This window comes from Amphiura filiformis, chromosome 19 (genome assembly GCF_039555335.1).
Source record: "Amphiura filiformis chromosome 19, Afil_fr2py, whole genome shotgun sequence".
Taxonomy (NCBI): Eukaryota; Metazoa; Echinodermata; class Ophiuroidea; order Amphilepidida; family Amphiuridae; genus Amphiura; species Amphiura filiformis.
The window spans coordinates 56651646-56664799 of NC_092646.1; the positions used below are offsets into that span (position 1 = coordinate 56651646).

The 13154-nt window shown below is 35.7% G+C and overlaps 1 long non-coding RNA gene across 1 annotated transcript in view; it reads right to left on the reverse strand.

Annotated features, from left to right (window-relative positions):
• Window positions 1–2368, reverse strand: part of LOC140140816 (uncharacterized) — a 33738-nt gene extending 31370 nt beyond the window's left edge. The window contains exon 1 of the long non-coding RNA XR_011857299.1: window positions 2267–2368. This is a non-coding gene — a long non-coding RNA (uncharacterized lncRNA). The remainder of the gene's footprint in view (window positions 1–2266) is intronic.
• Window positions 2369–13154: the final 10786 nt, after the last annotated feature.

Genomic DNA, 13154 nt, shown 5'->3' on the forward strand with positions numbered 1-13154 from the left:
CACATAGCATTTTCATATATAGAATTATTAGTGAATCCACTGAAGGTTTGGTGTAGTGAGTTGTATAGGAAGTTCATAGCCATTGTTGATAGTCAGGAAGTGAAGCTCGTTGAGAAGAAAAATCAATAATCAATACAGACTATCAATAGTATATATAAGCTTATACAGTCCAATTTATGTTCTTGAAGTCAAAATTTATGATGAATTCATGCAAAAAGCACAAAATCTGCAGACAACTTGACGAAACAAATTACACAAAAAGCATCCTGGTAATAAAAGCTGTACACTGATATAAAATTGGAAGACAGAATCAGGTTTTAAACGGTTCAAATGTAGATGAATTCAGGAGAGCACTGACTGTGCATGTTGTTGCTGCTGCTGCTGCTCAGTGATCAATTAAAGATTGAATGGAATTTTGTGCGATTTGAAAAACCCTAACGCCACTGCATACTACAAATACTACTAAAAGGCTAAAAGGCTAATTTACACCAAATCTATTATTTTCCTCCAAAACAGAAGCAAGCAAACAAACAATCACAACATAACAGCAAATAAGGTGCCTCCGACCAAACTACCACGAGGCAATAAAAACACATTAGTTCAATCTTTTGATAGACCATCGATTATTGGTCGATTCTTATTAGTTATGATGATTTCATGATGACTAACCATAGAACTTTTTTAAGGTCCGTTCATACTACGCCGCAAATGCTTTGCATGTTAACGGTACGATGTGTTGCATTCCGGTATCGCAATAAAGTTAAATACATTTTAACTTGGAAATGCGACGAGTTGCGTTGCGTTGCGGCAAAAAATATTGGCACATCGGCAACGGACCTTATCATTACCAAAGTTACAAGTTTAAAATTTACCAGATTTTTATTTTTAGTATTTCAAAGCTCTAACGGATCAGAATGGAATAATGCGTGATGATGCATCTACCACACATTTTTTGTATTTCAAGAATTGATTCTCTGTTCTTGAATTATAACCATTTCAAAATCACACTTCATTTTGAATCTATTCCACGAGTCATTTATATTTTGCATTGAACACTATCTAATACCCAGTGCTTGTTACCATAATTCAGTGGATGTTGTATTGAATCTTAAGAATTCAAAATAAATTACGTTCTTCTTATATTTCAAGCACAAAACAGTTAATTTTTAAATTATAAAAGTAAATGAATCTAAAGCTGTCCTATTATACAATTGCATTCAGTCGTGTTTCGTTAGCAGTTCAGCAATTACAATAATATAATTACAATATCTGATAGTACACCTATTTTAGAGACTCGTACCCTGTACTGTACAAGGTTAGGAACCGGCTATCCCAAACTTCCTGTGGGTCATTATTGTTTCATAATACAGAGTATATCAAAATATGGTATACGGTGAAAAATGCAATTTCTTTATGGGTCCTGACCCATAATTAGAAGTGTGGTGATACGTGCAGGGGTTCTGTCCATTACTGTAAAGAAAGTGGTGAAACTGTGATTTTCATGTTATTTTAATTGACTTCCCGCAATTGCATTTTTACATATCTCACAAAAATAGCCACTGAGTCCTTATTAATGACCATACGCCGGTGATTTTACAGTTCCTAGAGGACAAGATATTAATTCAGCTATCAATTAAATTATTTGGACCAAATACCTCATACTTGTTAAACCTAGTGGCATTTTTTAAACTGTATACACCCTGTAAAGAGATTGCGACGTTCCATACGCTGTACGTGTGTTCTAAACGTGCAGCGTCGTACGTGCGTTTTAAACGTGCAGCTTCTTCAATACTACATGTAGCTAAATAATCGACCCCGCTGAGTCACGTACATAAGTAATTTTCAATGGATAGACGAGCGTATGATCACCACATTTGGAATTAAAATCGTGAGTATTACAGCAATAATGTGTGATTTGCACAAAGAATAGATTCCTATTTACATGTTTGTTTTCACTGATCACATTGTCCCCTTTTAATTTCGAGCCAAACAAATGAGGTATAACAAAGAAAATTGCGACTTCATTCCAGCGCCTACTTACAATGCGTGTACTACGCTCGCCGATCGTAACATGTAATACTACACGGAGCATCGCGCTCGACGTGTGTACACCTAAGCTGACATCCACGGGAGATGTTAGCAAGCAGTCGATCGATGAACTCTGAATAATTAAAGCACTTCAGGCTTAGTCTTTAACGTGGTATTTCGAGTAAAATTGAGGGTGTCGCTGTGAAGCAAATCACACATTATGGCTTTAAGTACTTACATAAGTGTGCATATCCGCTACCGCAACACATCAAAGCAACGGCCAATGCGAAGATCAAGGGCCCCATAACGAAGCTTCAGTAAATTCAATGCAAACGTGCTATTCCCGAACTCGCCTATTTCTAAAATGATTAAGCAAATGGGAGCAGAAAGTAAAATTAAACTTCTATACTTCACAAATTTGGTACACTCACCGGATGTATTCCGCGGATATTTGTTCTGAATATTTCCTGGGTAGGGTGGTCAATAAACTCCGTTGGTATGGGATATTTCTTTTTGTTAATTACCAACATATTTGAGATATAAGTCTAAAGTTTGAGATATTCACGTTCCATCCCATTGTTAATGCTAAAATCACATCAGAAGTTACAATGATGTTTTATCAATACCAGTGACTTTGTCCTTGTAATCGTCAATTCAATATTAGCTGGGAGCTCAATTTTTAAAATAAAAATACTTGTTCAAACAATATATCCAACTCACCTAAGCTTTTATAAATTTCTCTGTACATTTATTTCCATTCCCAGGTAAAGTGAAATGGTTCCAGTGGTATGGTGGCTATCTGCAAATGACATATGTTTATGTTGAACAATCTGTTGGCGAGTGTCGTGCCAGCTCGTACTAGCTCGTACCTTAATAAATATTCATAGTGAATTTGAAAACGCAACCACGCATAATATATAATAATAATGAGTATACAAAACAATAAACACGAACAATACAATTAAGTAGAAAGGGCAAAAATGACAATCAAACGGGGACAAGAACGGACAATACATGTACACCGATCACCTCAAACGTCATTGCCTAATGCACACCCATATGACAATACATACTATTTATTTACCACGTTTACAAGTCACACATTTGAACAAAGATAACAACAATCATACTTTTACAAATAAGAAAAATATGGTTCAAAAGTACGTACACTACGCGTATTATACTGACACAGCGAGGTAATGAAGAGAGCTATTTACGGTGGGGTATCTATTGTAAGCTATTAGGGTAGGCCTATAGTATATCTTCCCGCAAGTGACAAGATGTGTCAAGCAGGTGCATACATAAGGGCGGTATATTCAAACGGTATTGTCTGGATTATTGAGTATCGATTGCGCACGTATACAGTAACACGGATGTGTGTGGTCCTCCCCAGGGTTTGACATGAATTACAAATGACGTCGTGAGTGACCCAGCGTTTTCATTTTATTATTACAAAATTAATCGTCGTTTATCACGAGTCGTTCCAGTTCAATTCATCAAAATTAATTTGTATTAAAGGAGTATTTCGTGATCCTAGCATCCTCTTTTTATGACATTTTCAGTACATATCCACGAAAAAGCTTATTTCCAAAATTTCAGTTGATTCCGATATTGCGTTTCCAAGTTATGCATGATTATGTGTATTACACTGCTCCATAGACAATACGTTGTAATTTCGTTCTGGTGCACCAGAACGAAATTCAAATTTCACGATATCTTTGCTAAACAAATTAATCTGCAAGAAATATTTTGTACATAAACATTATGTAGCCAAAGGTTTCCAGTGGTATAAAAATCTCAACTTTTTTGAGAAAAGTGGGGGATGAGGCTGTGGATCACGAAATGCCCTTTTAAATGAAAAACAAACAGACAAGTAGAGTCATATGTCTTTCTATGACAGTGTATTCATAGCATTCATAGTGCAATTAGCAGTGGTTCGAACCCTGGTGAAAATTTTAGTATTTTTTATTCTTTTTACTAATGCCATGATGCAGTCATGTCTACAGTAGAATTCATCTCGACCTTTGCAGGACTTAACCCCATTAAAAGCTATTAAGATAAGGATAATGAACTGAGTGCAATGCATTCGTCAAGATAATCGCACGCGCCGTGGAGTTATTGCATTTAGCTTGAGAGCCGATAGGCTCGAAAGCTAAATGCAATAACTCCATGGCAAGTGCAATTATCTTGACGAATGCATTTGCACGAGTACATTATCCGTCATACACTTTGAGTGTAGGCCTATTAAAACAATAGGCAATATTAATTGCTGCATTCATTATATTAGTTTTAATATTAGGGAAAATATCTTACATTTTAAAAACACCGTCAGGACATTGACCAGCTACGTAGCATTTAACTGGTAAAGAAAATCAATCCCTGTAATCAATGGTATCGATTGCGCCATACGTCATACTTAGGTAACTTATTCACGCATGGTTTAATTGACTTGACTTGTTATGTTGTGATCATTTAATATTGTGGTTTCGAACACAGAGAGCACTGAACCAGTTGGAAACGATCGATTTAGATGTCAGACTAGTACTACGGTGAATATCAACTGGACTTTATAGCTCTATAATTTGAACTACTTATATTAAAACACACGACATTGGGATTTAACAATTTGTTCAGTATTATCATAGGCCTTCAAACACATGTGTTTGAAGGCCTATGGTATTATAAAGCATGATCATGATATTATGCGCTAGTGGGTGTTTCCCGGGCCCGGCTATGTTATTTTAGATATAGGCCTACATGTATTTCATTTGTAAAATGCTGAATATTTTGCAATGGTGTCATCTTGTATAATTATGATCCACCTGTTTTTGGCCCTTTTTAATTAATAGAAGCTCGATTATTCTCATTTGATGTTTGATTTATTTGAGGTCATTAATCATAATTTATGACAATGATATTTGCAAGGGTGCAACTCTACTAGTCTTATTACAAGACTGCCCTATCCCAACCCTAAACCCTAATCCTAAACTCCGTAAACGAGGACTGGACTCAAGTCTAGCGAGTTGCACCTTATTCGGTAATTGTACACTATTATAGAACACCGTTTGTAACTATACCATTTTAACACCACAGAATGTATATTTGTACTTTTTGTTGGTATATATATCGAACAGACAATTATATAGTTATGTGATCTCTGTGTCTAAAGCGCCACCTAACTCTACTTTATGGTTATGTGAAAGTAGTATTTCTAGTATTTGAGCGTGCACGTATTATCTAGAATCTATTGTTTAGCGTGCAGGTTTTAGATAATGCATTGTTTAGCGTGCAGGTTTATATAATTTGGGCTGTGAAGGGTAGATCGCGAAAATAATGCACGGGAGAAGAATACATAACGATGAATAGAAACGGGCACTAGAAGTGTATACCAAGATAACACTCATTGAAACAGCTCAACTGATTAAATCGGATCTTCTCTGGTTGTGCACAAGTGACTGTTTTCATGTGCGATATCGCAATAAACTGGTATTCATAGCTTCAGTTGGGTAACCGATTATAAAGGAAACGAAAGGAAACAATGCTATGTGTGGCTTTGTTCACGAAATCAGACAATGTCGTGCTTTTTGTAAAACAGCATTCTTGAAAATGAGCAACATAATGATTTTTGACTTAACACGGTTTAGAAATAATTTCTTCATATTTTTGGTGTTATCTGTCGTTTACATATCCTTCCTAAAACACCAAAGTACGAGTATTTCCAAACATCTAAATTTGCTAAAAATTTAGGACATGTTACAAAACTATATTGTCTAGAATTTTAGAAGAGTACTTTTAATATTGGCCGGTTATTTTTCACACAGCGACGTTAACTAGGCAATGTACTATTACCTATAACATTAACTAAAACACCAAAGTACGAATATTTCCAAACATCTAAATTAGCTAAAATTTAGGACATGTTAAAAACTATATTTTCTAGAACTTTAGAAGAGTACTTTTTAATATTGGCCGGTTATTTTTCACACAGCGACGTTAACTAGTCATATCCCCATACTGTTAACGTAGGGCTATTTGTAAAGGTCACGCGTCAATGGGAAAGAGCACTGTGTATTGTGTATAGGAAAACGGACAGTAACTGCAGTATGCGCTGTGCCGTTTTTCAAACACGCCCCTGAATGAAATTGATGGGCAAGTACCCTAATCATCTGTTCTTCCTTGAGGCCCAGGGTTATGCCGGATGGAGGGTGTGATGCACTGGTAAAATGGAGGCAGGCTGATTAGTTGACTAGTTTATACTGAATTTTAAAGAACATAACGTATTGGTGGTATAATAGTTGTCTGACTTGAAGGCTGTCAACCAAGCTTCTGAATCATTTCTGAGACAGAGGAGGCCCTACGGAAATTTTGGAAGACGAAGCGTGCAGCCTATGGCGCTGGATGCTTTAGAGGCGCTGAACCTTAATTTCTGATGAAATAGTTCTTAATATTAGCCGAGTTGTATAAGCTACTAATACTAGGCTATCATTTTAAAGATTGAAAATTCTCCAAAAAAACAGCAAAATGTCAGTTAGAACCTCACATTAGAACCAAAAATTATAATATAGTTCTAGGTTTCTGGTGTTATAAAAACTAAATTTGTTTTTGTAAAAGAGCTGGGGATGAGGTTATGGATTACGAAGTGCCCTTTAAAAGACACAATTATGTAAATGCGTGCTAAATACTACTTATGCATCATCACATAGAAAAATATATATCGTCTGCGTTTTGCCTTTTCCTTCTGGTGTGAACCAAACCTACTGTTATCAAATTAATCAGTGACAAGGTTATCTCTGAAATTGATGTTTTAATGTTTTTGCATCAATTAGCACCTGACAAATTCAGAGATAACCTTGTCATTGATAATCTGATAACCAGCCAGGTTTGGTTCACCCCAAAAGAACTGCTCTGGCGAGGCTTCCCCTTTAATGCCTTTTTAAGTGGAATTTTTCAGATTGAGATTCAGATTCAGATTTCAAGTTCTACCCATTGGCCCTTTTTTAGGTTCGGCAACTTAAATTACATTTTTTCTAGGATTTTGTCTTCAATTTGCCATAAAATAATGCAGAAACTTTCAATTATCTTGTTGTAGTTGAATTGTAAATGTGGCAACATGGGCTTCATTTTATCGCACCTTTCTTCTAAATGAACCCAATTTTTCAAACTATTCTACCCAATGCCCCCCCCCCCACACACACACACATTTTTAAAGAACATAACTAGCCTACTTTCTGACTCGCGTAGGCATATTATACCCGTTAGTTGTAAAGTTAGTCCCCGGATACCAAATGGCAATTGCTTTTTTATCACGTGCTTAGGCGATTATTCATTTTCCTGGGTTGTATTTCTTCTTGCATTATGCTCACGTGATTCTAATCTAAACTCGTGATCAATATTTCTAAGCTTGATTTTTGTAAATGGTGGTTTATACCTAATATTTTATTACGTCCGCGTTATTATTGCTTATCTGTTCATAACTAAACGATTATGTAGTCGCTAGCGATGAGCAACTAAGATGTGACCAATAAGCGTGGTCGGTTATTGTTTTTTTTGGAAAGAACAATCCGCTTCATTGGTTAAAAATCAATATCTCGCCCGTAGCTCACGATTAGAATATAAATTCAAATTGTCTAGTTTCTCAATTTTTTAATATTTCAAATTTAAATTTAGATTGCTTATTACTCGGCTCGACTGCTGTTGCTTGCCTTGTTTATGTTTTTTGTTAAAGAAAAACATCTCCAATACACCAGCCCTATTATGCTGAAGTATGTTTTTTCTCAATCGGATGTTAAAATTCAAACTTTATTCGAGTATCAGAGAATGAACAAATCTGTTACTGTAAATCACTCACTGACACAATTTGACTAAGGCGTGAACCAGGGAAGTGAAAACTGGAGGAAGAGAGTGGACAGGGAATCGTTACGCGTAGAGCAGTAAATGCTTAGGAGCAAGGAGTAACGTCGAAACACGGGTATCATTTCATTTTGGATCTGTCGCACGGACTAATTCTCTGAACTGAAAAGAATCGAGAACAAGAACGTAAGTTTTTTATTTCTTTCTTTCATGTTTATCCACAATGCGAATATATGGTGTACTATGACCGGCAATTACTCCAACAATAATTATTTTCAAACACGTGAATTAATACACACACACAAGAATTAATTCACATACACCCCACCCCACAGTTAATTTTCACACAAAACAATTAATTCCGTGCGACTTACATGTACATGACTTATTGACACACACAGCAATTATTACACACACACCCCCACCCCCACAATGGCGGCACGTACCGGGGATTTTTTCTTGGGGCGGGGGGGGGGGATTGTGGGGCAAAGTGAATTTCCAGGGGGCGGGCAAGATCAACAAATTTTGCACAAAATTGCCGCAAAAAGAGGAAATTTACGTAATTTTGGGTTTCTTGCCTCAAGAAAAATGGCCCCATCCCCCACCCCGTAGCGCTGCCACTGCACACACAACAATAATTAGTACTCGCACACGGGAATTATTACACACACACTAAATATTCACAAAATGTATCTCTAAACACTCAGACCTTTTCATTTTACCCAGCTTGCATATCTGAAAAGTGACGTGGGCTGAGATATTTGAGTTGAAAAATACAGTTTTTGTGATTTTATTTACTTTTTTTTTTCCAAAAATGTCAATTATTAAAACAACTATAACTTTGAGAGTAAATAAATAAGGAACTTCATATTTGCTGTGGAGAATGCAAGTCACATGTTTATTTAATATGCGTTAACAAAAAAATTGCATCTGTATATTTTGACCAAAAATTTGAGAGAAAATAATGCATTATTTTTGGTGATTTTGTTTAATTTTGACCAAAAAGGTGAAATTAAAATTTAAGATATTTGAAATAAAAAGTATACATTGACATGAATGTGTACATCAAAAAAGGGAACCATGTCAACTTCCTAAAACAAAGGTTTTTTGACCTATGACCTCTTGAAAATCAAAGGTCAATATAAATTGCTTGTTTTGGGCTAAAAATGGAAATTTTATCTAAAAATTGTCATTTTTTCAAACGTATATTCATGTGAGTATACGGTAAGGGATTAAAGGGATTGTTCATAATACATTTTGGGGTGGAAAAGTTGGAACCTCGGACATCAAAAATTGTTGACCCACCTAAAAAAAAAGGTGGATTTTTTATTGTCTAAATTTGTTTTGACCCCCCCCCCAATCATGTCCTAAAAAGAAACCAAAAATATATGTCTTTAACACATAAGCTAAAAATTCCCCTTTCGGAGTTATTACTCATTGGATTCATAGTGTTACACCTAAATGTAAAATGCACATGTTGATTTGAAACTTGAGAATACACAATTGAAATACTTATCATTCAAAATTGGAAAGTACATGTCATGTCGTACATGTTACCTTGGACTTTTACCCTCAATTTTTTTTTATCTCCCCCCCTATTAAGGGCCCAAAATTGTTTTGATCTCCCATATTTTCCAACCCCCACCAAAGTATTTATGAACACTCCCTAAAAGCGGTAACCATGGGAAAGGTATCGATTACACGGTGACAGGCTTATGGCATGTAATTACATAGACGATTGCACGTCATTAAGGAATTAATATTATAAAACAAAAAAGAAGATAAGAATATATCGATGTAGAAGCTAAATTTATACTCATCGGTTGTGGTTTTTAATCATCCTACAACAGTCGGAGGGCCATTCAACTTTGACTCACTATTATTAAACTGTACGCTATGAATACGCACACAGCGAAATTTCAAATTTCCTTGGTTTGTGTTGCAGTTTTAACAGCTTCCAAATTTCTCTCTACAACTCCTAATAGCCATATATTTTATAATTAAATACAGGAAAGACTTTCAACATTCCATATATGTTCACAAAAAATCCCGTAACTTTGCAAAGAATTTGATATGGGCACAAATTTTTGTCATGATTTGAGACAAAAGAGTAACAAAACTACCATATTTTAAAACTGATGCGAGTTCATAAATCAGGAATTTTATCCTCATATTAAAAAAAATCAAGATTTATGGTTGGTTAAAGGTCCGTAACCCGATCGACAGCATCATCCCCTCGATTTTTATCATTGTTGATGAGTTTTTGGTATTATTTAATAGATTACATTTTTCTCATTACCATCCTGAAATTTGACGATCAAAAGATGTCCTGGCTGCTGCATTGGTGTTCTTTGTTTCATACGCACCTGCTTAAAGTTAAACGTATGTTTGTATGTCCTTTGTGAATGGGGGCACAATGGGCCACTCACGAAGGACATACTATTGCGCGGCAAACAAAGAACATAAACTGAAACTCAGTAGTTTATAGGATGTCTCGAAACTACCAAACATGCGACTTTACGCTCATTTCGTGGTAGCAAGTCACATATATCAAACACGGAATTTAAAAGCAGCATCGCGTGATGGGCGTAGTGGATCGAAACATATCGCTGTGCTTCAGCAACCAGAGGAGGGGGTGACTTTTTTGGTGAGCTAAGAAAGGATCATGAAATGTGTAAATATATCATAGGCCTATTGAAGTTTAAATTGTCAAATATGCGAAGCGCGCCTAAATTTGCTTTTTTAACAGCTGAAATGAGATTAATTTCGTCAAAATTGCATGCATATACAGACGTTTCTCTTCTCTTTATTCACTTTATTTTGATACCCGGGCCGCGCCCGGTTAAAAATGGCTGTATTATGTATACTGATTATACGCTACGGATTGTGCTACGGATTGCTACTGATAAATAAAATACTATTACATGTTAAATGGACAATTTCAGAAACTAATATTATTGAAAAAGCGGGAATTCGCATTGCCCCTAAATATAAGAGAACAATTTCAACTTTGATGTGCCTAATTCATGTGCCTTTTTTACTAATTTCCGCTGGTTATTGATGCCTTTTTCTTGGGAATTCACACTGCTGAAAAGACATTTATATTGTTTTTTACGGAATTTCAATGACTTCATTTGAAGGGGTGCAAATAATTTCAGGAATAGCCGATATGATCCAATTTTAACAATTTTATCTTTATGTTGTTGAAACAGATCTGTGTACACGATTAGAACGGGATCCTTAACCAGACTGAAGATCTACTATATTGTCGGAACTACCATTGCCCATCACTGGAAGTCGAATATAAAAGCAAGTATATCACTTCAACCTGATTAATCGTCCAACCTAAGCTTTGTCTCTGACTTTCTCCTTATTATTGAAAGAAAAGTTCAGAAAGAATCGTCGTCAGCTAAGAAAGAATCTGTAGATTGGACATCTCAGTCATCCTCTGAATTAGAAACTACTGAATTGTCCAACCCGGGGTTCTTTCATATCGTTGGAAGTAAAACCAAAAAAAAGACTTGCAAACATATTATTATGTAGTTATTTAGTGCATTAAAATATTATATAGAACTATATAGCTATATTAAATAGGCCTAGTAGGCTAACTAGTTCAGAGAAATTGGCCTACACCAACTTGTTCACGCCATGATTTCCAACACTTTACTTGGAAAACCACTTTTATGATTTATAAGGGTTATTCGTAAACTAGATCACTAGTTTTATAGTTATATAGCACACGAAGATTCCTTATTTAAAGATACCTTCAAAATGGCAAATGTTAGCATATTCCGAATCAAAACTACTCCAATCCTGTTTCCCCTAGTTTTCTTAAATCTGGTGGTTCATGTTATTGCGAGGTTGCAAGTGGTTCCTCTGTGGAATACTGCTGACAGAAGCTTGATATGCTCTCTCACCAAGGATAAAACACAAATAATCGACGAAGTCACGTTCACTTTCAGTGGCGATCCATTTAACTCTTGCAGCTTGCAATTAACAGCATCAGAAGGAACGGGTGCTTTAATACGCATACCTCAAGGAATGCCCACTGATACTTTCGTGTATGTGGACAAGCAAGGAGATCATTTGAATTGTCCGAATAGATATGTTGTTGTTGCAGCAAATGAATCCTGTTACATTGTATTTGCACACGCAAATCTCCAACTATATCTGGAAGGTACTGGCAATGTCCTTATTAGTAATATACCAATAAACCAGTCTCTGGCTTTGTGCTCAGAAGAATATAGTGAACGACATCAGGCTCTCTCCGGTGTATATGATACAAACAAATGTCCCACAAAAGAAATAAATCATACTATTACCTGTTCCTCCTTCTCTGCTTTTATTTGCTCGTTTGAATTCCCAACTAACTGTGATGCTTTTCTTGGGAATAGATACGTAGACTTTGTGTGTTACGACTCTCGATCCAGCCACACAGCTCTGATTATTTATCCAAATGATATCATGACGTTAGACCTGTCAGAACAGAATATAGTGCAAGTGACTAGGTATGCTTTTGTCGATCAGAGCGCGTTGACGAAACTTGATGCGTTGTACCTCAATGGAAATCAAATATTTTTATTGGATTGGAATTTGTTCAACAAAACTAAGAAGCTTACTTTACTCTCACTAAATGCAAACAAGTTGACATTTTTACCAAAAGGATTGTTTATAGGATTGAATAAACTTGAAGAGTTGTATCTCCATGACAATCAAATTCTATCGCTTGACGGGGATTTGTTCAATGAGACAAATAGGCTTATTATACTCACTCTGTTTGAAAACAAGTTGACAAATTTACCAAAAGGTTTGTTCAAAGGATTGATAAACCTTTCTCAATTGTACCTCCATGGAAATCAAATAATTTCATTACATGGCGATTTGTTCAACGAGACAAGTGAGCTGAGTACGCTCAGTCTAAGTAAAAACAAGTTGACAGTTTTACCAAAAGGTTTGTTCAAAGGATTAATTTATCTTAATCGGTTGTACCTTGATGGAAATCAAATTAATTCTTTAGATGGAGATTTGTTTAATGAGACAAGCAGACTGGTTACACTCATGCTGTTTGAAAACAAGTTGACATTTTTACCAAAAGGGTTGTTTATAGGATTGATTAAACTTGAATACTTATATTTCCATGACAATCAAATAATATCGTTTGATGGAGATTTATTCAATGAGACAAATAGGCTACTTACACTCGGTCTGTTTGAAAACAAGTTGACAATTTTACCAAAAGGTTTGTTCAAAGGGTTGACTAACCTTTATCAGTTGTA